The sequence below is a fragment of the Hemiscyllium ocellatum genome, unplaced genomic scaffold (genome assembly GCF_020745735.1).
Source record: "Hemiscyllium ocellatum isolate sHemOce1 unplaced genomic scaffold, sHemOce1.pat.X.cur. scaffold_2347_pat_ctg1, whole genome shotgun sequence".
Lineage (NCBI taxonomy): Eukaryota > Metazoa > Chordata > Chondrichthyes > Orectolobiformes > Hemiscylliidae > Hemiscyllium > Hemiscyllium ocellatum.
In genome coordinates, this window is record NW_026868057.1 from 12,590 (window position 1) to 37,500 (window position 24,911).

The window sequence follows — 24,911 nt, forward strand, 5'->3', positions numbered from 1 at the left end:
GAATGATGAATACCCAAGGGTAGGTGAGTCCAAAACTCGAGGGTATAAACAGGAGGTGAGAGAGCAAGGATTTAAAGAGGGAGTTAACGGGGAACGTTACCCACAGAGGATGGTGCATAGACGGAACAGACTGCCTCAGGCACATTCGAGAAACAAGAACAATTACAGCATGGAACAGACATTTGGGCAGGAACATGGAGAGGATAAGGTTGGAAGAGCTAAGGGCCAAATGCAGGCAATTGAGACTCATTCAGTTTAGGAAACATGGGCAGCATTGTGGAGTTGGACCACAGGTTCTGTTTCCGTGCTATATCACTCTGTATCCAGTTAAAGAGGATTAGTGTACCAAAATAAGGCATGTTGTAGACACTGAAGCAAGTTACAGTGATAGGGATGGTATTCTGGAATGCAGTACATTTCAAATATGTGGAGGGACTATCGGGAATGGAGCAGGTTACAGGGCCAGGGACTATTGTAGGAGTTAAAACTGACTGAAGACACTGGTGCACAAGCCATGCCACAGATACAGTTTTGCAGAGTAGTGAGTCTTAGTACAGTGTTAGAGGGAGACCACAGAACAGAAAGATCCCAGGCAGCATTCACAACATCTCGTCGGAGGCCTACTCTCCCCTCTGTTGTCCTGACGCTCACTGAGACAGCACAGGCCTGGATTGATAACTATGAACTTCCGATGCTGTCTCAGTGCAATTTCAGTTAAAGTAGATGTGGTGACTGAGCATGGTGTGTGTCTATACTGTGCTCCCCACGCAGCACTGTATCTATATCATGTATCGTTAGCCAATATTTGCACTGTGCTCCCTGCTCTGTGCACTGTGAGTGATCTTACCTCACTGCAGGATTTATTGAAGGTTCCAGATCTCTCTGCCCTTTGTCTCTCTGGCTGACCAACCATCTACAATAAGGTGATGGATGAGACACACAGCAGTTGGGAAGTCTATTGAGTCAGGAACTTCCTGAGTACCTACAGGAGACAGAGAAATAGACAGAATGGGAAATTAGACTGATGCAGTGAGGGTTACACAAGGAGAATGGAAATGAACCCCACAGATATCTGGAAAATCCCAAGCTCCATCCCTGGCCTGTGCTGTTGCATCTTTCTGGAGTGGAGAATTCTGTTAGCTCAGGATCTGGAGTAGCTGCAAGAGTGAGAGACACTGACAGAGGCAGCAATTAGACCCACAATGTGAGGGATACCACATGGGGAGAGACTAAGAGAGATCACCGGAGTGCTGGAAGGCTTCAGGATCACACAATCATGTTGGAAGAATGGGTTTAGCTTCATGTATCAGTGCTCAGGGATGAACAACCAGTGAGCAGGTGAAGTGATGACCCAGTAACATTATTGTTAGGGCATTTGTCCAAAACCTCAGTTAGTGCTCAGGGGAGGCAGGTTTGAATCCAATCATAAGATATGGTGGAATTTAAAATCAATAATTTTAAAAATAGCAATTAACAATCCATAAACAAATATGAAACCATTGCTGATGTACAAAAATCACAATCTCTTAGATTAGATTCCCTCCAGTGTGGAAACAGGCCTTTCGACCCAACAAGTCCACGCCATCCCTCGAAAGAGTAGCCCACTCAGACCCATCTCCCTCCACCTAATACACCTAACATTATAGACAATTTAGCATGGCCAATTCGCCTGACCTGCACGGCTTTGGACTGTTGGAGGAAACCGGAGAATCTGAAGGCAATTCACGCAGACACGGGGAGAATGTGCAAACTCTACACAGTCGCTGGTATCGAACCTGGGACCCTGGTGCTGTGAGGCAGGAGTTCTCAGCACTGAGCCAGCGTGCCGCCCACTTGTCCTTTCGACAACGAGGTCTGATCATCCTCATGTAGTCTGCATGACATGCCTACAGGAAAGTGTTTGCCTCTCAATTGCCCTCTGAAATGGCCAAGCAAGCTACTCAGCTCATGGGCAGATAGGGCTGGGCTACAAAGGCTGGTCAGCCAGAGACACCCACATCCCCTACCTGATTTATAAAAAAAATCCATGAGGATGGTCCCACTGGAACTGTGCTGGGACCAGTGTCCTGGCCAAACATGTCAGTTGATTTATGAACAGGGCTTTAAAGTGACATAGAGGATGCAGGGACAGGGTTCGGGTGAAAGGAGATTTCCAAGTCCAAAGAAAAAAGGTGAAGCATCAGAACAGCATGGGGATGTGACTGAAGACAATCGGAAAGGAACAGGATGGGACAGAGTTGAACTAAAACTGTACATCAGTGAATAGGTTTGTTATAAGAAATTGTGGGAAAGAGTAAATTATGGGTTTTTTTTTAAATGGACGAAGTCTTATCAATAAGGTGGATGGATTTGTGACACTGAGATAAAAGAGGCTTAGAAACCAGAGAAATGTGGTTACAGGGTGAACAAAAGGTGGACATAAATATTCAATGGATCACAACCTTGCGGAAACTCAGGCAAAGTGGGCAACACGAACAATAATGGGTAAGAAAGGCATTACAGAGAAAGCATTTGGCATCAGATCATGAAGTAGAGTCAGTATGAATGTAAATTCTGGCTACTACCTGCCAAGCTACAAGCAGCAGAACAGGTTTAGCCACCGAACAGCATTTCATGGCTCATCACTGCATTAAACAGGAACTCTTTGGAATTATTTTAACAAACATATTGCGACAATTTTGGGAAACATCAATATTCCCATAATCTGGGACAGTCACACTGACAACAGTGATATTGGAAGAGGAGTTCAGAGAATTAGTTTTCACTGTTTCTTTGAAAAACAAATTGTGCAACTGGCGAGGGACAAAACTATCTCAGAGCGACCGTGATCAAACTTCGTGAATGAGTAATGTCACCGGGAGAGATCCTCTGCGAAATTGTGATAAAGTGCAGTTTAAAGAAAGATAAAGTTTTAAAATGATTCACAGAAAGGACAAGCTACAAGTAGAAACAAAAATAACCAATAACATGAGTTGGAGAGGAGAACTGACCAAGGTAAACAGGCTAAACAGACTGAAATATGTGCCTGTAAATGAGCAGTGGAAAACATTTGAAGGAGCAGTGTAAAACACTCAACAAAAGGACATTCCATTGAAACAGACAAATCCTCAGCAAGAAATCCCCATCGGTCCCTCACTCAAGTAAAAAGGATCATATTAGATAATCGGGCTTAGAGGATCACCAAAATGTACTTTGTCCTGAAGTGAGAGAATATTTTAGGAGTAAGTTTTAAAGGGATTGCAAAGGATCTGCTCGCAGGAGGAGATCTGATGGAAGAGGGAATAATTGTCAAGGTTTTATGTCACAACAGGAACCGGGAGAGCTGAAGATGCTGGAGGTGGTGCGAGTGTTACAGAGAGTGGTCAGGGCCTGAACGGTGTTACAAAGCCAGTACAGATTGCTGCAGCTGGAGAGGTTTGCAGCGGTAGGGAGGGACATAGGTATTTTTATTTATTCATTCATGGGATGTGGATGTCACTGATTGGACTAACGTTCTTTGCCCCACTGCTAATTACCCAGAGTATAGCACAGAGTCAGCCATATTGCTGTGGATCTGGTGTCCCGTGCAGGCCAGACCAGGTTAGAATGTCAGATGTTCTTCTCTAAAGGATGTAAGTGAAACAGATGAGTACTTCCTACTGGTCAACAATGCTTTTATGTACAGCCACAACATGACATCCCAACTCCCAACTCCTACTCTCAGTGCTGTGCCCAAAGAAGGTAACCACCCCAAACGCCTGCTTCACCAGCCTGTCTACCTGTGACACCACTTACAAAGAACTGTGTACCTGCATCCCTGGGTCTCTGACTGACACCGCTCCCCAGGGCCCGAACATTAACTGTACAGGTCCCGCCCTGGTTTGTTTCACAACATTGGAACACTCCATCTGCTATTCTTCAGCCCACTATCCCAGCAGTACTGTTAATCTTGTTGTATCATAGACAACTTTCTTCACTGTCCACTTTACCAACAATTTCAGTGTCACTCAAAAAACTTACTTACCACAAAACCAATATTCCCATCCAAACCATTTATCCAAATGACAAATAACAGGGGACCCACTACAGCACTGGTCACATGTCTCCAGTCAGAAAAACAACATGTCTCCCATCACCCTCTGTCTCCTACCATCAAGCCCAATATTGTATCCAATTGACTAGCTCCTCCTGAATGCTATACCTTTTTACACTGATCTGAGCTTATTACACAGTTTACCAAACAGAACATACAACACAGAACAGTACAGCACAGGACCCTTCGGCCATGAAGCCATGCCCATCTTTGACCCGACGGTAAGATCAAACTAACCTACATACCCTTCATTTTACTACCATCCATGTGCCTATCCAAGAGTCTGTTAAAATATCTCATTCTACCCACCCACCACTCTGTGTGTAAAGGACCTACATCTGAAATCTCCCCTTACACATCCTCCAATCACCTTATAATTATGCCCCCTGGTACCATGTATGTCGTGGGATAAAGAGGTCTCTCACTGTTCATTCTATCTTTGCCTCACACCATCTTGTTTACTTCTATCAAATCACAGCACACTCTTCTTCATTCCTATGAGAAAAGCCTTAGCTCCCTCAACCTTTCTTCATAAGACATGCCCTCCAGTACAGGCAGCGTCCTGGTAAATCTCCTCTTTACCCTCTCTAAAACTTCCACATCCTTCCTGTAATGAAGGGATCAAAACTGAACACAATATTCTAATTGGGATCTAAACAAGGCTGTATAGAGCTGCAGCATAACCGCATGGCTTTAAAACTCAATCCCCCAGCTAATGAAAGCCGATACAACATATTCTTTCTTAACAACACTCTCAGCTTGGTGGCAAATTTGATGGATCTCTGGTCATGAAACCCAAGATTGATCTGTTCCTCCACACTATCCAGTATTCTGCCTTTATCCCTGTATTCTGCATTCAAGTCTCACCTTCCAAAATACACCACTTCACACTTTTCCAGATTTGACTTCATCTGCCACTTCTCAGCCCAGCTCTACATCCTGTCAATGTCCCATTGCAATCTCCAATAGACATCCACACTATTCACCACTCCACCAACCTTCATGTCATTGAGAAACTTACTAACCCAATCTTCCACTCACACATCCAAGTCATTCATAAAATTACCAAAAGCAGACGTCCTGTAACCTCTCCGTGCAGAAAACCACTGGTCACCGAGCTCCAGGCTGAATGCATCACCCTCTGTCTTCTATGGGCCAGGAATTCTGTATCCAGACAGACAGGTTTCCATATATCCCATGCATTGTTCTTTCTCAATGAGCCATACATGTGTTTTGTCACATTCTCAAAGGATGCAATAAGATTTGTGATCATGACCTGTCCCTTACAAATGCTGACTTGCTCTAATCAAACTATGGTTTTCCAAGGAATCATAAATCCTGTATCTCAGAGTCTCCAATAATCTGCACATCACAGACAGAAGACTGACAGGTCTGTAGTTCCCAGGATTATCTCTATTCCCTTTCTTGAATAACGCATGGCTGATTCACCTAACCTGCACATCTTTGGGCTGTGGGTGGAAACCGGAGCACCTGTTGGACACCCACACAGACATGGGGAGAATGTGCAAACTCCACACAGACAGTCGCCCGGGGCTGGAATTGTAATCGCGTCCCTGGTGCTATGAGGCAGCAGTGCTAACGACTAAGCCACCGTGCTGGCCCATGTAACTCTCTAGAGCCCTGCTTCTGATCCTTCGTTCCTCAACCTTCGGTTTAGCTTCATTCTTCATCTTGACGAGATGTGCTACATCCCTTGGAACCTTGTCAAATGCTTTGCTGAAGTCCACGTAGACAACGCTGACTGCTCTGCCTTCATCTATCTCTTGGCCACCTCCTCGAAGAGTCAATCCAGTTTGTGAAATACGGTTTCCCACTCACAACGCCATGCTGAGTATCTCTAATCAGCCCTTGCCTTTGCAAATATATGTCGCTCCTTTCTCTCCGAATCTCCTCCAACAACTTAGCTAGCACTGGCTCACTGGGCTGTTATTCTCTGGTTTTTCCCTGCAGACCTAAAGTGATGGAATAGCATTAGGCACCCTCCACTCTTCCGGTAACTCATTGTGTCTATTGATAATATAAATATCTCTGTTAGGGACACCACAATCTCTTCCCTAGCTTCCCATGAATATTCAAGGATAGACTGAATGAGCTATTGAGGATTGATCTACCTTTATTTGCTTTAAGATTCCAGCACTTTCTCTTCTCTGTTGAGGATTCTTTCCAAGACATCACTATTCATTTCCTCAAGTTCCCGAGATTCCATGTCTTTCTCCACACTAAATACTGACATCACTATTTTGTCTAATACCTCAACCACCTCAAGGTAAGGTGCCCTATTTTCTACCAAGTTACTCTTTAGCCTTGTGTAAAGGTTTCTGAAAATTCAAATAAACCGTATCCTCGGTACAACGACCCCTACACCCGTATCTACTCTGCCATTTATACTCACGCCAATAAAAATACAATCCTACAGGCTTAAAGCCACATTCTCTTTTTATTATAAGTGTTTCTGGGGGTCCAGTTATTGTTCACTGACATATCCTTTCAAACATATTTTAGCTCCCGACCTACTGTCAGGCTAACACTGTTTGGTTTCAGACTGGCAGCAAAAAGGGTTATGGGGGTTCGTGTTTAACAAACTGAAAAAGGGAGCTTACAGGTTCACCAGGTAATAGATGTTTTGGAAATAAGGAAGGTCATGGGGACTGAAGGACATTATGAAAATAGGGAGTGATGTGGGGACTGTATGAGGTTATGGAGATAGTGTGTGCAGTGGTGACTGAAGAACATCATGGAGATAGGGAGTGCTGTGGGGCCTGAAAGGGGACAAAGAGATCTGCATGGCTGTTGGGCCAGAAGGAAGTTGCACAGATCAGGAGGATCATGGGAATTGAAGGAGGTTACTCTGAATGGGAGGGTCGTCAGAAATGGATGAGATTATGGAGATTGGGAGGGTCGTAGGGCCTTTTGGAGTTTATGGAGTTAGGGAGGTTTGTGGGGAAGGATTCAGGTTACATGGATAGGAAGAGTCGTGGGGACTGAAGGAGTGTATGGAGATAGGGAGGGCTGTGGGTACTGAAGGAGGTGATATAGATAGTAAGTTTATAGAGAAGCACAGGAAAGAAGAGCATGTATCGACCATTTGAACACAGAGTCGGTCCCACCATTCAATATGATCAGGGCTGATAATCTAACCCAGTACAGTGTTCCTGCTTTCACACGTACTCTGATATTATAGTGACGATGGCATTTAGTGATACAGCGGGCTGTAGTAACTGGGACGGGGGTGGTATCTTACAGAGATAGGGAGGGTTGTGGAAGTTGGGACAGGTGACAGATACAGGGCGGGTTTTAGGAATTGGAGGACTTTACAGGGATTTGGAGGAATGCAGGGATGGGACGTGGTAACAATCACAGGGAGGATTTAGGGAGCTGGATCTGAGACAGGTACGGCTGAGAACAGAAGTGAGTCAAACAGTCAGGACTGGCAGGGACTAGGTAGAGCGAATAAATTAAACTGCATTTATTTCAATGCAACGAGCCTAACAGGGAAGGCAGATGAACTCAGGACATGGTTAGGAACGTGGGACTGGGATATCATAGCAATTACAGAAACATACCTCAGGGATGGGTAGGACTGGCAGCTTAATGTTTCAGGATACAAATGCTACAGGAAGGATAGAAAGGGAGGCAAGAGAGGAGGGGGAGTGGCATTTTTGATAAGGGATAGCATTACAGCCCTGCTGAGGGAGGATATTCCCAGAAATACATCCAGGGAGGTTATTTGGGTGGAACGGAGAAATAAGAAAGGGATGATCACCTTATTAGGATTGTATTATAGACCCCCCAATAGTCAGAGGGAAATTGAGAAACAAACTTGTAAGGAGATCTCAGCTATCTGTAAGAATAATAGGGTAGTTATGGTAGGGGATTTTAACTTTCCAAACATTGACAGTGACTGCCATAGTGTTAAAGGTTTAGATGGAGATGAATTTCTTAAGTGTGTACAAGACAATTTTCTGATTCAGTATGTGGATGTACCTACTAGAGTAGGTGCAAAACCTGACCTACTCGTAGGAAATAAGGCAGGGCAGGTGACTGAGGTGTCAGTGGGGGAACACTTTGGGGCCAGCGACATAATTCTATTTGTTTTAAAATAGTGATGGAAAAGGATAGACCAGATCTAAAAGTTGATGTTCTAAATTGGAGAAAGGCCAATTTTGACGGTATTAGGCAAGAACGTTTGAAAGCTGATTGGAGGCAGATGTTCACAGCTAAAAGGACGGCTGGAAAATGGGAAGCCTTCAGAAATGAGATAACAAGAATCCAGAGAAAGTATATTCCTGTCAGGGTGAAAGGGAAGGCTGGTAGGTATAGGGAATTCTGGATGACTGAACAATTGAGCGTTTGGTTCAGAAAAAGAAGGAAGCACATGTCAGGCATAGACAGGAAAGTTCGAGGGAATCCTTAGAAGAGTATAAAGGCAGTAGGAGTATACTTAAGAGGGAAATCAGGAGGGCAAAATGCGTACATGAGATAGATCTGACAAATAGAATTAAGGAGAATGCAAAGGGTTTTAACAAATATATTAAGGAAAAAAGGGTAACTAGGGAGAGGATAGGGCCCCACAAAGATCAGCAAGGCTACCCTTGTGTGGAGCCAAAGAAAATGGCAGAGATATTAAATGAATATTTTGCATCAGTATTTACTGTAGAAAAGGATATGGAAGATATAGACTATACGGAAATCGATGGTGACATCTTTCAAAATGTCCAGATTACAGAGGAGGAAGTGCTGGATGTCTACAAACGGTTAAAGGTGATTAAATCCCCAGGACCTGATCAGGTGTACCCGAGAAATCTGTGAGAAGCTAGAGAAGTGATTGCTGGGCCTCTTGCTGAAATATCTGTATCCTCGATAATCACAGGTGAGGTGCCGGAAGACTGGAGGTTGGCAAACGTGGTGCCACTGTTTAACAAGGGTGGTAAGGACAAGCCAGGGAACTATAGACCAGTGAGCCTGAACTCAGTGTTGGGCAAGTTGTTGGAGGGAATCCTGAGGGACAAGATGCACATGTATTTGCAAAGGCAAGGACTGGCTTGGCTTTGTGCGTGGGAAATCATCTAGAATCCGGAATTCCTGATGAAGGGCTTGTGCCCGAAACGTCAAATTTCCTGTTCCTTGGATGCTGCCTGACCTGCTGCGCTTTAACCAGCAACACATTTTCAGTATGGGAAATCATGTCTCATAAACTTGATTGAGTTTTTTGAAGAAGTAACAAAGAATATTGAGGAGGGCAGAGTGATAGATGTGATCTATGTAGACTTCAGTGAGGCATTCAACAAGGTTCCCTATGGGAGACTGATTAGCAAGGTTAGATCTCCTGGAATACAGGGAAAACTAGCCATTTGGATACAGAACTGGCTCGAAGGTAGAAGACAGAGAGTGGTGGTGGGGGTTGTTTTTAGGACTGGAGGCCTGTGACCAGTGGAGTGCCACAAGGGTTGGTGCTGGGTCCTCTACTTTTGTCATTTACATAAATGATTTGGATGCGAGCATAAGAGGTACAGTTAGTAAGTTTGCAAATGACACCAAAATTGGAAGTCTAGTGTTCAGCGAAGAGGGTTACAACAGGATCTGGACCAGACGGGACAATGGGCTAACTGGCAGATGGAGTTCAATTCAGATAAATGCATGTGCTGCATTTTGGGAAACCAAGTTTGAGCAGGACTTATTCACGTAATGGTAAGGTCCTACGGAGTGTTGCTGACCAAAGAGACCTTGGAGTGCAGGTTCATAGCTCCTTGAAAGTAGAGTCGCAGGTAAATAGGATAGTGTAGGTGGCATTTGGTATGCTTTTCTTTATTGGTCAGAGTATTCAGTACAGGAGATGGAAGGTCATATTGCGGCTGTACAGGACATTGGTTAGGGCACTGTTGGCATATTTTATGCAATTCCAGTCTCCTTCCTATCGGAAGAATTGTTGTGAAATTTGAAAGGGTTCAGAAAAGATTTATAAGGATGTTGCCAGGGTTGGAGGATTTGAGCTACAGGGAGAGGCTGAACAGGCTGGGGTGGTTTTCCCTGGAGCATCGGAGGCTGAGGGGTGACCTTACAGAGGGTTACAAAATTATGAGGGCATGGATAGGATAGGATAAATAGACAAAGTCTTTTCCCTGGGGTCAGGGAGACAAGAACTCGAAAGCATAGGTTTAGTGTAAGAGGGCAAAGATATAAAAGAGACCTAAGGGGCAGCTTTTTCACACAGAGATATGGAACGAGCTGCCAGAGGATGTGGTGGAGGCTGGTACAATTGCAACATTTAAGAGGCATTTGGATGGGTATATGATTAGAAGGGTTTGGAGGGATATGGGCCGGGTGCTGGCAGGTGCGACTAGACTGGGTTGGGATAACTGGTCGGCATGGACGGGTTGGACCGAAGGGTCTGTTTCCATGCCGTACGTGTCTATGACTGTATCACTCATGGAGGTTATAGAAATAAACTGTATGGTTGCGTCTGGAGGAGATTAAAGGTATAAAGGTTTGTAGTTACTGAAGGAAATTACATCAATTGGGACCAGCAGAGTTTACAGAGACTGAGTGCGTTTCAGAGACAGGAAGAGCTCATAGTCATCATTAGAAATGCAGAAACTAATTTATGAGAGAAGCAGGGTCACTCTGCTTTGTGCCCAGAGATAAGGAGGAGTCTAACAGCTGGAGGAGGTTACTAAGGCACAGAGCTTTTTTGTTGTCATGACGGGGAAGGTTACTGAGATCATGAAAGCAGTAGGAGTTCAAAAAAGTCACAAAGACAGGGAGGTTTTTCAGGTCTGGAAAGGACTACACTGACAGGGATGGCTTAAGGAACTGAGGAGTTGTTTTTCTTCAGTTAAGGAGAGATGTGACAGAACCAAGGATTAAAGGCAAAGGCAGAAACTTGGAGAGTTTTACTGATATGAGGAGCTTACAGGGATAAGCAGGATTGTAGGGGCTGATAGAGATAGGGGAAGTGGTATCAATGAAACAGACAGTGGAGAAAATGACAGACATAGGGAGGGTTCTGTGGAACAGATGAATTTACAGAGAAGGTGGTGATAATGAAGCCTGAGATTTTTCTCATGTTCCTTGCCCAGCATTGTTCCTACATCATGCCCTCAGGGACTGAATTAATGCCCATGAACCCCTCCCTGTACTGTTTACTGTGAGTGATCTTACCGGCTGCAGGATTCACTGAAGGATCCAGATCTCACTCTCCATCTCTCTCTGGCTGACCAACCGTCTTCAATGTGGTGATGGACGAGACAGGAATTGGGAATTCTGTTGAGTCAGGGACATCAGGAATACCGACAGGAGACAGAGAAGTAGACAGAATGGGAAATTAGACTAATGCAATGAAGGTTACCCATGGAGAATGTCACTGAGTCCCACAGAGATCTGGAAAATCCCAGTCTGCATCTATGGACTGTGCAGTTGCTTCCCTCTGGAGGGGAGAATGCTGTTGGCTCAGGATCTGGAGTAGCTGCAAGAGTGAGAGGCGCTGACCGAGGCAGCAATTAGACCCACACAGTGAGGGATATCACATGGAGAGAGGCTGAGTGAGTGATATCAGCAGAGTGCTGGAAGGTGTCAGGATCACACAATGGTATCATTAGAAGTGGTTCTGACCAGTGAGCACTGCTCCCAGTACTCAGGGAGGACAGAGCTATTTTATTGGGATAGGCTCCTCTGGTACCAGGATTATGCAGTGTGCTATAAACGGACACAGATGAGGAGGGGGACAGGTCTGAGGTGAATGGAAATTCCCAAGACCAAAGAGAAAGGTTGAAATATTGGAACACCATGGAGATGTGGATGAAGACCAAAAGAAAGAAACAGTAAAGGACGGAGTTTAATTAAAATACGACATTATCAAACAGATTTGTGACAGGAAATTATTGGTTAAAATAAAGTAAATGCCATTTCCGCCCCTCAGCATTCCTCATACACCATAAGTGACATTACTTCCGCCCCTCACATCATCGCTGATGTCACACACTCAATGACTTCCGCGCCCCCCCCACTGCCGTGTTTGCCAACACTTCTGTCCCCACCAACACCACTCACCTGCATTCTGCTGACACCACCCCCAGGTCCCACTGTCACCATCCCTGCCCCGAGAACCCTGAAAGGAGCAACACCCCTGCTCATGACTCCATCCCCATCCCCCCTAACACAACAACCACTCCAGTTACAGGCTCCGTCCCCTCCCCCAGCTCCACACCTACGCCTGGTCCCAGCTCCCAGTCCTGCCAAGTTTTCACCATCCCCCCCGACCTCCCCCTCACTGATGACGAATGATCAGTCCTCAGCAAAGGCCTCACCTTTATTCCCCTCCGTCCAAACATCAATTAATTTAATATACGCCGTGACATCGAACACTTCTCCCACCGCCTCCGCCTCAGAGCTTATTTTGATAATGAAAACTCCCGCCTATTTTCTGAGAACCCCTTTTCCGGCCTCCAACACACTCCATCCACCTGGACACCCCAAGCTGGCTTATTACCTGCCTTCGATCTCTTCATTTCCAACTTTCACCGAGACATTAACCGCCTCAACCTATCTACCCCCTCATCCACTCCAACCTCTCACCCTCACAACGTGCAGCCCTCCACTCCCTCCGCTCCAATCCCGACCTAACCATCAAACCAGCAGATAAAGGGGGTGCAGTGGGAGTCTGGCGCACTGACCTCTACACCACTGAAGCCATGATGCCAACTCAAAGACACCTCCTCCGACCACCCCCTTTACCATGACCCACCTCCCATTACCAAACCGTCATCTCCCAGAGCATACAGAACCTCATCACCTCAGGAGGAGATCTCCCACCCACAGCTTCCAACCTGATTGTCCGGGATCCCCCACTGCCCGGTTCGACCTCCTTCCCACGATCCACAAGCCTGACCACCCTGGCCGACCCATTGTCTCAGCATGCTCCTACCCGACCGAACTCATGTCTACCTACCTCGACATTGTCCTATCCTCCAGTCCAGGAACTGTCCATATTCGTTCGCGACACCACCCACACCCTCCACTCCTCCAAGACTTCCGTTTCCCTGGCCCCCAACGCCTCATCTTCACAGTGGATATCCAATCCCTCTACATCTCCATCCACCATGACCAGGACCTCCAAAGCCCTCCGTTTCTTCATCTCCCGAAGTCCACAACCGTACCCTTCCACCGATACTCTCATTCGTTTGGCTGAACTGGTCCTCACCCTTAACAATGTTTCCTTCAAATCCTCCCACTTCCTCCAGACCAAAGGGGTAACCATGGGCACCCGCATGGGCCCCAGCTATGCCTGTCTCTTTGTTGGCTACGTAGAACAGTCCGTCTCCTGGAGTTACAATGGCACCATTTCCCACGTCTTCCTCCGCAACTTTGATGACTGCATTGGCGCCACCTCGTGCTCCCGCGAGGAGGTTGAGCAATTCATCAACTTCACCAATACATTCCACCCTGACCTTAAATTTACCTGGACCATCTCTGATACCTCCCTCCCCTTCCTGGCACTCTCCATCCCCTTATGACAACTGACTTGACACCGACATTTTTTACAAACCTACCGACTCCCACAGATGCCTAGATTACATATCTTCCCACCCCACCGCCTGCAAAATTCCCAACCCCTATTCCCAATTCCTCCATCTCCGCCGTACCTGCTCCCATGTGGGCCAGTTCCACCACAGAACACACCAGATAGCCTCCTTCTTTACAGATCGGAATTTCCCTTCCCACATGGTAAAAGATGCCCTCCAATGCATCTCGTCCACATCCCGCACCTCCGCCTTCAAACCCCATCCCTCCAACCGTAACAAGGACAGAATGCCCCTGGTGCTCACCTTTCACCCTACCTACCTTCACATAAACCAAATCCTCCGCCGCCATTTCCACCACCTCCAAACGGACCCCACCACCAGTGATATATTTCCCTCCCCAACCCTCTCCACTTTATGCAAAGACCATTCCCTCATTGACTACGTGGTTAGTTTCACGCCCCCCAAAACCCACCCTTCCTTCCTGGTACCTTCTCCTGCCACCGCAGGAACTGTAAAACCTGTGCCCACACTTCCTCTCTCACCTCTTTCCAAGGCCCCAAAAGGAGCCTTCCACATCCATCAAAGTTTTACCTGCACATCCACCAATATCATTTATTGTATCCGCTGCTCCCGATGCAGTCTCCTCTACATTGGGGAGACTGGACACCTCCTAGCAGAGCGCTTTAGGGAACATCTCTGGTACACCCATTCCAATCAACCCCACCACCCTGTGGCTCAACATTTCAACTCCCCCTCCCACTCTCCGAGGACATGCAGGTCCTGTGCCTCCTTCACCGCCGCTCCCTCACCACCCAACGCCTGGAGGAAGAACGCTTCACCTTCCGCCACGGAACACTTCAACCCCAGGGCATCAATATGGACTTCACAGGTTTCCTGATTTCCCCTTCCCCATCTCACCCCACCTCCAGCCTTCCAGCTCAGCACCGCCCTCATGACCTGTCCTAATGGCTTATTTCCCTTCCCACCTATCCACTCCATCCTCATCTCTGACCTATCACCCCCATCCCCAACCCCATTCACCCACTGTACTCATTGCTACCTTCCCCCATCCTCCACTCTGACCTATCACCTTCTTCTGCACCCCATTCACCTATTGTAACACCCTCTCATTTATCTCCCCACTCTGCAGGCACCCTGCCTCTGTTCCCGATGAAGGGCTTTTCAAATGCATTTCAAATATGTGGAGGGGCTATTGGGAAGAGAGGAGGTTACAGAGATAGGATCTGCTACAGGAATTAAAAATTATTGAAGACACTGGACCACAAGACATGCCATAGATACACTGTTGCAGAGTAGTGAGTTTTAATATATCAGAACTTATGTTGGGGCGGTGATTGAGCCTGGGAGTGGTGTGTGTGTGTGTGTACTGTGCTCCCCTCCAACACTGTGTCTATGTCATGTTGTGTTAACAGATGTTTGGAGTCCTCTCATTGTTCTTTGCTCTGTGCACTGTGGGTGACATTACCTCGCTACAGGATTTATTGAAGGCTCCAGATCTCCCTGCCCTTTGTCTCTCTCTGGCAGACCAACTGCGTGCAATGTGGTGATGGACGATCCACCCAGCAGCTGGGAAGGCTATTGAGGCAGGACTTTCCTGAGTATCTACAGGAGACAGAGAAATGGACAGAATGGGAAATTAAACAGATGCAGTGAGGGTTACACATGGAGAATGGCACGAAGTCCCACAGAGATCTGGAAAATGGAGCGATATGAAGTAATAGTCCCAGATTGCTGGAAGATGCCAGGATCACACAGCCATGTTGGAAGAATGGGTTTAGCTTCATGATGCCCTTGTATCAGTGCTTAGGAATGAGCACCCAGTGAGAAGGTGAAGTGATGGCCTAGTGGTATTACTGTGAGAGAATGTATCCAAAACCTCAGCTAATGTTCAGGGGAGGCAGGATTGAATCCCACCATCTGAAAAGGAGACATTTGAAATCAATAATTTGAAAATTAATTATTAACAATCCACAATTAAGTATGAAACCATTACTGATGTATAACAAACCCAATCCCTTGTCCTTTCGAGAAGGACATCTGCCCATCCTGACGTGGTCTGCACGACATACCCACAGCAAAGTGTTTGCCTCTCACTGACCCTCTGAAATGGCCGAGCAAGTTACTCAGTTCAAGGGCTTCTAGGGTTGGGCAAGAAAGGCTGGTCAGCCAGAGAAACCCACATCCCACAGCTGATTTATAAAAAAAACTATTAGGATGGTCCCCCTGGAACTGTGCTGGGACCTGTGTCCTAGCCAGTCATATCGGTAGGTTTATGGACAGGGCATTAAACTGACAGAGAGGATGCAGGTGAAAGGAGCTTTCCAAATACAAAGGGAAAAGTTGAAGTATGGGAGCAGTATGGGAATGTGGCTGAAGACAAGCAGAAAGGAACAGGATGGGACAGAGTTTTACTAAAATTGTACATCAGCAAATAGATTTGTGACAGAAAATTGTGGAAGACAGTATATCATGTTTTTTTTAATGGACAACGTTACTGCAATAAGGTCGATGGATTAGTGACACAGAGATAGAAGAGATTTAGACACCAGGGAGACATGGATAAAGGGTGAACAAAAATATTCAGTGGTTCGTAATCTCGTGAAAACTCAGGCAAAATGGGCAACGTTAACAATAATGGATAACAAAGGCATTACAGAGAAAGCATTTGGCATCAGATCATGAAGTAGAGTCAGTCTGAATGTAAATTCTGGCTACTACTTGCAGAGGACACAAGCAGCAGAACAGTTTTAGCCACCAAACAGTATTTCGTTGCTCATCACTGCATTAAACAGGAAATCATTGGAATTTTTTAACAAAGGCATTGTGATCATTTTGGAAATCTTCAATATTTGTATAATCTGGGACAATCACACTGACAACATTGACATTGGAAGAGGAGTACGGTTATTTTCTTTTCAGTGTTTCTTTGAAAAACACATTGTGCAACTGTTAAGGGACATAACTATCGCAGAGCGACCATGTAATGAAACTTAGTGAATGAGTAATGTCACCTGCAGAGATCCTTCAGGAAATTGTGATAAAGTGCAGTTTAAAGAAATATAAAGTTTTAAAGTGAATCACGAAAAGGACAAGCTACAACTAGAAACAAAAATAGCCAATGACATGAGTTTGAGAGGAGAACTGACCAAGGTAAACAAGCTAAACAGACTGAAATATGTGCCTGTAAATGAATAGTGGAAAACATTTGAAGGGACAATGCAAAACACTCAACAAAAGGACATTCAATTGAAACAGTAAAAACCTCAGCAAGAAATTCCCACTGATCCCTCACTCAGGACAAAATGGATCATACTAGATTATGAGGCTGAGAAGATCACCAAAAAGTACTTCAAATCCTGAAGTGAGAGAGTGTTTTAGGAGTAAATGTTAATGGATTGCAAAGGGTCTGCTCGCAGGAGGAGGGCTGTGGGAAGGGGAACATTGACACGATACGAACAGGGAGAGGTGAAGGTGCTGGAGATGGTGAGAGTGTTACAGAGAGTGGTCAGGGTGTTACAAAGCCAGTCTGAATTGCTGCAGCTGGAGGGGTTTGCAGAGATAGGGAGGGACATAGATATTTTTATTTATTCATTCATGGAATGTGAGTGTCACTGCCTGGAACAACGTTCTTTGACCCCACTGCTAATTACCCAGAGGGCAGCTCAGAGTCAGCCATATTGCTGTGGGTCTGGAGTCCAATGTTAGCCAGACCAGGTTAGAATATTTGATGTCCTTCCCTAAAGGAGGTCAGTGAATCAGATGTGTTATTCCCACTGATCAACGATGCTTTTATAGTGGCCTGATTAATGTCTTGTACAGATACAACATGACGTCCCAACTCTTACTCTTAATGCTCTGCGCAATGAAGGTAGACATCCCAAACGCCTGCTTCACCAGCCTGCCTCCCTGTGACACCACATTCAAAGAACTGTGTACCTGCATCCCTGGGTCACTGACTGACAACACTACCCAGGGCCCGAACATTAACTGTACAAGTCCCACCCTGGTTTGTTTCACCAAAATGGAACACTTCATATCTATCTAATTAAACTCCATCTGCTATTCTTCAGCCCACTCTCCCAGCAGTACTGTTCATCCTGTTGTATCACAGATAACCTTCTTCACTGTCCACTTTATCACCAATTTCAGTGTCACCCAAAACAATTACTTACAAGGAAACCAATATTCCCATCCAAACCATTTATCCAAATGACAAACAACAGGGGACCCACTTCCCCGCTGGTCACATGTCTCCAGTCAGAAAAACAACATGTCTCCCATCACCCTCTGTCAACTACCATCAAGCAAATTTTGTATTCAGTTCACTAGCTCCTCCTGAATGCCATATCCTTTTACACTGATCTGATCTTATCACCCAGTTTATCAGACAGAACATAGAACACAGATCAGTTCAGCCCAAGACCCTTCGGCCATGATTTCATGCCAATATTTTATCCAACTGTAAGATCAAAGTCAGCTACATTCCCTTCATTTTACTATTATCCATGTGTCTGTCCAAGAGTCTATTAAATGTCCCATATGTGTCTAATTTTACTATCACCATTGGCAGTCCATCCAACCACCTACCATTCTCTATCCTCTTATCCATCCTCCAATCACCTTAAAATTATGTCGCCCTGTAATAGCCATTTATTCCACCAGAGAAAAAGTCTCTGACTATTCACTCTCTCTGGGCCTCTTATCATCTTATTCACCTCCACAAAGTCGCCCCGCCCCCTTCTTCACTCCAATGAAAAATGTCTTAGCTCCCTCAATTTTTCTTCATAAGAAATTCCCTCCATTCCAGGCAGCATCCTGGTAAATCTCCTGTGTACGGTCTCTAAAACTTGCACAGCCTTCCTGTAAACAGGGGACCAGAACTGAACACAATATTCCAAGTGTGCTCTCACCAGGATGCTAAGGAATGTCAACACAACGTATGCCTTGTTAACAACCCTACCAACGTGCGTGGCGATTTTGAGGCATTTATGAACACGGACCCCATGATCTCTCTGTTCTTCCACACTGCCAAGTATTCTTTCACCCTGTATTCTGTATTCTGTATTCAAATTCAACCTTCCAGAATGAATCACTTCATACTTTTCCAGATTTAACTCCATCTGCCACTTCCAGCCCAGCTCTGTGTCCTGTCAATGTCCCATTGCAACCTACAACAGCCCTCCACATTCCCACCACTCCACTAACCTTCATGTTATTGGCAAACTTACTAACCCACTCTCCAACATCCACATCCAAGTCATTTATAAAAATCACAAAGAGCAGAGTCCCAGAGCAGATTGTTACAGAACACCTCTGGTCACTGAGCTCCAGGCACAATACTGTCCATCTGCTGCCATACTCTGTCTTCTCTGGGTCATCCAATCCTGTATCCAGACAGACAGATTTCCCCTGTATCCCAATTTTCCTCCTTTTCTGAATGAGCCATGAACATATTCTGCATATCCTCAAAGAATTCAATAAGGTTTGTGAGGCATGACCTGCCCCACACAAACCCATACTGACTGTCTCTAATTTAACTATGGTTTTCCAAGTAGTCATAAATCCTGTCTTTAGAGTCCTCGTCAATAATCTGCACACCACAGACATTAGAGTAAATCTGTAATTCCCAGAATTCTACCTCCGTAACATAGCCCGGACTCTACAAATCTTCCCTCCCCTGCCATGTTCCCCAGAAGGGCACTGGAGGGTGGTGGGGGTTACAGAGGTAGGGAGGGATATCAGGACAGGATAATTTTGCAGACATTAGGAGTGCCAAAAGGAGGATACAGTAATTGTGAGGTTACATGGTGATGAAGGTAGTTGAGGAGGGAGGGAGGATTGTAGAGGTTTCACAGTTTAGGTATTTTGTTCGGGCTGCAAGTGGTTACTGAGTTGGGGAGGGTGTAAGCACTGGTGGGTATTACAGAAACATGTGGTTTTGGTTGCAATGCAGGAAGTGGGTGCAGGAAGCTGGAGAGTATGGGGTCGGACCGAGGTTACACAAATGGGAAGAGTTGTCAGGAGTGGAGGTGTTTACAGAGACAGCAATGGTCTGATCTGGAGCAAAGTACCCGATTGGGAGGGATATGGGGACTGGAGGTGGTTTCACAGGGAGGGAGGACCATAGGCCCACAGGAGGTTACAGAAATGTGGAGAGCTGTAGGGCTGACAGGTGTTCATGGAGTTGGGAATGTTGGGAGGGATAGAGAAGTTTACAGGGATAAGGATGATTATAGGACAGGGCTGGACTACACAGACAGGGACTGTTTTAGGGAGCTGAGCAGATTACAGAGATAAAGGGGTTTGTATCGACTGGAGGAACAAACAGAGATATGCAGGGTAGTCGTGACTGAAGATGTTTATAGACATAGGAAGGCTTAGGTTCTGGGGGTTACAGAGGCTGTGGAATCTGGATTTCTTTTCAGAGACCGGGAAAACAATTTTGGTCAGAAACAGTTTCACAGATAAGGGAGCATAGCACAAACAAGAGGAAGGTGATATTTAAACAGATAGTGATGTAAGAGCTGGACACGGTTATGGAGATGGGTAGATGGTGGAGACACAGAAGGAGCCTACATTGACATGGGGGTGATAGTGACAGGACGGTGTTAAATAGATAGTGGGTTTTGTAGGGACTGGATTGGGAGAGGCACAGGCATGGAGTGAGTTCAACAGATCAGGAATACTGCAGAGACCTGAGAGGATGACACTGGTAGGGATGGTGGTCGGGTCTCCACAGACTGTTGGTGTTTAGGGAATGGAAGAGATTTGGTAGATAGGGAGGGATGCAAGAGCTGCAGGAGCTTATGGAGAGTCGAAGAGTTGGAGCAATTTGCAGAGGTAGGTTTCTCAGACAGGAGTAGGTTATAGATAGTGAGGGTCGTGTGGTCTGAGTAAGTTAAAGACAGGGGAGTTTTCGGGTCTGGAAGATATTACACTGACAGGAACAGTTGAAGAGACTGAAGCAAAAAAGCCTGGCGAAGGTTACACAGATAGGGAAGTGAGTAGGGACTGAAGGTGAATACACAAACATGGAGGGTTGTATTGTTAGATGGAGCTTAGAGGGATATGGACTGGTGTAGGGATTTACACAGATAGAGAAGGTTGTGTTTTTGGAGAAGGTTACAATGATACAGACAGTGTGAGGGAGTGTTTAATGGACTTACAGAGGAGCTCAGAGGGAATGAATTCTGGGGATTGGCGGAGATTACAGACACAGAGATGGCTGTCGGTTTGAAAAGAGCTTCTCCAGATCCTCGGTGGCGTAAAGCTGGAGGGAGGTTATAACAGTGAGTGTTGCCAAGACTTAATAACTTCACTGATATAGAGCAGGTCTCAGCACGTAACTGTCAAAGGGAAATTGCGACAGTCCAGATGAGTTTTCAGAGATACAAATGTGTTTTTGGGAGTTTCAATAGGGAGCAATGATTGGGAGTGCTGTACCAATTGGTAATAGTTATAGGGAGGGTTCTAAAAGCAGGAAGAGGTGACAGACATATCGATCTTTGCAAGGACTGGAGAAGCTTACATAGGCAAGGAGTGTTTTAACGACTGGAGGAGATTACATTGTTAAGGAGAATATTGGGGATAAGGCAAGGTGTAAGAGACAGGGATGGTTGACAGGGCTGGACAATAACCTGAATAGAATCGCCATAGTGGGGAATCAGGCCATTCGGCCCAACCAGTCCATTCCAAATCTCTGAAGAGCATCCTACCCAGACCCACCCCTCTATCTGTCCATTAAACACTGCATTTCTCATGGTGAACTTAAACCACACATTCCTGAATACCACAGTCAATTTATGATGGCCAGTTCACTGATGGTGCAAATATTGGACACACACAGCAAGGGAGCGACACGCAAACACACACAGGGAGGGAGATACCCGCAGGCACACAGCGAGGGAGGGACACACACACACATACAGCGAGGGAGGTACACGGACACACACAGCGAGGGGGGGAACATGCATCCGCGCACACACACATAGACAAAGCGAGGGAAGGACACTCACACATAGTGAGGGGTGGACATGCAGACACACACACACACACACACACGAGTGCGGGACACGCACACAGCGAGGGAGGGACAAGCACATACAGCGAGGGAGGGACACGCACACATACAGGAGGGAGGGACATGCACATACAGCGAGGGAGGAACACGCACACATACAGGAGGGAGGGACATGCACATACAGCGTGGGAGGGACACGGGCACACACCGAGGGAGAGACAAACACATACACAGCGAGGGAGGGGGACACGCACAGATATGCAGCGAAGGGACACACACACACATGCACGTGAGGGACACGCACACACAGCGAGGGAGGGACACACACAACACGGGGAAGGGACACGCACACACAACATGTTTTAGGGACACGCACACACACAGCGAGGGAAGGACACGCACAGACACGCAGCGAAGGGGGACAGACACACACACACACACACACACACACACACAGAGGGAGGAAGGGACACGGACACACACAGCGAAGGGGGGATCATGCATCCGCACACACACACACACAGACACAGCGAGGGAAGGACACACACACACAGAGGGGAGGACATGCACACACACGCACACACAGCGAGGGGGGAACACGCACAAACACACACAGCGAGGGGGGGACACACACAGCGAGGGAAGGGGGCACACACACACACACACACAGCGAGGGAGGGACAAACACACAGACAGCGAGGGAAGGACACGCACAGACAGCGAGGGGGCGCGCAACCAGCAAGGGAGGGGGACATACACAGCGAGGGAGGGGATGCGCACACGGCGAGGGAGGGGGACACACACACACATACACACACACACATACACAGCGAGGGATGGACACACACACACAGCGAGGGGGGGATACGCACACAACGAGGGCAGACACACACACACACACATACACAGCGAGGTATGGACACACGCACACAGCGAGGGGAGACACACACACACACAGCTGGGGGGGACACGCATACAGCGAGGGGGGACACACTCACAGCGAAGGGGGGACACACTCACAGCGAGGGGGGTCACGCACACAGCGAGGGGGGTCACGCACACAGCGAGGGATGGGGGGACACACTCACAGTGAGGAAGGTACACACACACACACACACACACACAGCGAGCGGGTGGGACACACACACTGACGGGGAGGGACACACACACAGCGAGGGAGGGACACACACACACACGCACGCATGGCGAGGGAGGGACACGGACATGCCCACACAGCGAGGGAGGGGTCACTCTCTCACACACACACACACACAGCGAGGGAGAGGGACACACACACAGCGAGTGAGGGACACACACACACTCAGCGAGGGAGGGACATGCGCACACACACAACATGGGAGGGGACACACACCCGCACACACACAGTGAGGGATGGGGACACACACACACACAGTGAGGGAGGGACACGCACACACACACAGCGATGGAGGGGGATACTCACGCACACAGCGATGGGGGGTCACGAACAGCGTGGGAGGGGACATGCGCACACACAGCAAGGGAGGGGGACACGCACACACAGCGAGGGAAGGGGACCCGCACACACAGGGAAGGAGGGGGACACGCGCACACACAGCGAGGGAGGGTCACACGCACACACACAGCGAGGGAGGGGACACACGCACACACACAGCGAGGGAGGGGACACACGCACACACACACACACACACACAAAACAAGTGAGGGGGATACACACAGCGAGGGGGGGACCATCATCGAGGGGGTGGGACGCACACACAGCGAGGGAGGTACACGTGCACACACACAGCGTGGGAGGGGGGACACACACGCAGCTAGGGGGGACACGCACACAGCGAGGGGGGACACGCACACAACGAGGGAGGGGGATACTCACACACACAGCGAGGTGGGGGTCACGCACATCGAGGGAGGGGACACACGCTCACACACAGCGAGGGAAGGACACGCATACAGCGAGGGAGGGACACGCACACACACAGCAAGAAAGGGGACACACACACAGCGAGGGAGGGGGACACACACAGCGAGTGAGGGGGGACACACTCAGCGAGGGGGGACACACAGCGAGTGGGGGGACACACACAGCGAGGGGGGGACACACACAGCGAGGGGGGGACACACACAGCGAGGGGGACACCGACACACACAACGAGGGAGGGGGACGCACAAAAAAACAGCGAGGGAGGGGGACACACACAGTGAGGGAGAGGGTGCGCACACAGCGAGGGAGGGGGACACACACACACAACGAGGGAGGGGGACACACACACAGCGAGGGAAGGGTGCATACACACGCACACACACAGCGAGGGAGGGACAAACACACACACAGCGAGGGAAGGACACGCACAGACAGGCAGCGAAGGGGGACAGACACACACACACACACACACACACAGAGCGAGGAAGGGACACGGACACACACAGCGAAGGGGGGAACATGCATCCGCGCAGACACACACACACACACACACACACACAGCGAGGGAAGGACACACTCACACAGTGAGGGGAGGACATGCACACACACGCGCACACACACAGCAGGGAGGGACACACACAGCGAGGGGGGACACATACACACACACACACAGCAAAGGGGATACACACACACACACACAGCGAGGGAGGCACACGCACAAACACACACAGCGGGGGGGACACACACAGCGAGGGGGCACGCAAACAGCAAGGGAGGGGACACACACAGCGAGGGAGGGGGACACACACAGCGAGGGAGGGGGACAGGCACACAGTGAGGGAGGTGGACACACGCACACAAACAGTGAGGGAGGGACACGCGCACACACACAACAAGGAAGGGGGCACACACCCGCACACACACTGCGAGGGATGGGGACACACACACGCACACACACACAGCGATGGAGGGGGATACTCACGCACACAGCGAGGGGGTGTCACGAACAGCGTGGGAGGGGACACGCACACACAGCGAGGGAGGGGGACACGCACACACACAGCGAGGGAGGGGGACACACGCACACACAGCGAGGGGGGAACACGCACAAACACACACAGCGAGGGGGGGACACACACAGCGAGGGAAGGGGGCACACACACACACACACACACAGCGAGGGGGGAACATGCACAAACACACACAGCGAGTGGGGTGACACACACAGCGAGGGGGGACACACACAGCGAGTGAGGGGGACACACTCAGCGAGGGGGGACACACAGTGAGGGGGACACACACAGCGAGTGGGGTGACACACACAGCGGGGGGACA

The 24,911-nt window shown here is 47.9% G+C and overlaps 1 long non-coding RNA gene across 1 annotated transcript in view; it reads right to left on the bottom strand.

Moving 5' to 3' along the window:
* Nucleotides 1–862: 862 nt before the first annotated feature.
* The window catches only part of LOC132811718 (uncharacterized), a 38,858-nt gene continuing 14,809 nt past the window's right edge, over nt 863–24,911 (bottom strand). Inside the window, exons 2-4 of the long non-coding RNA XR_009643369.1 lie at nt 15,098–15,234; nt 11,252–11,353; nt 863–982 (exon numbers count right to left, since the gene is read on the bottom strand). This is a non-coding gene — a long non-coding RNA (uncharacterized LOC132811718). The remainder of the gene's footprint in view (nt 983–11,251; nt 11,354–15,097; nt 15,235–24,911) is intronic.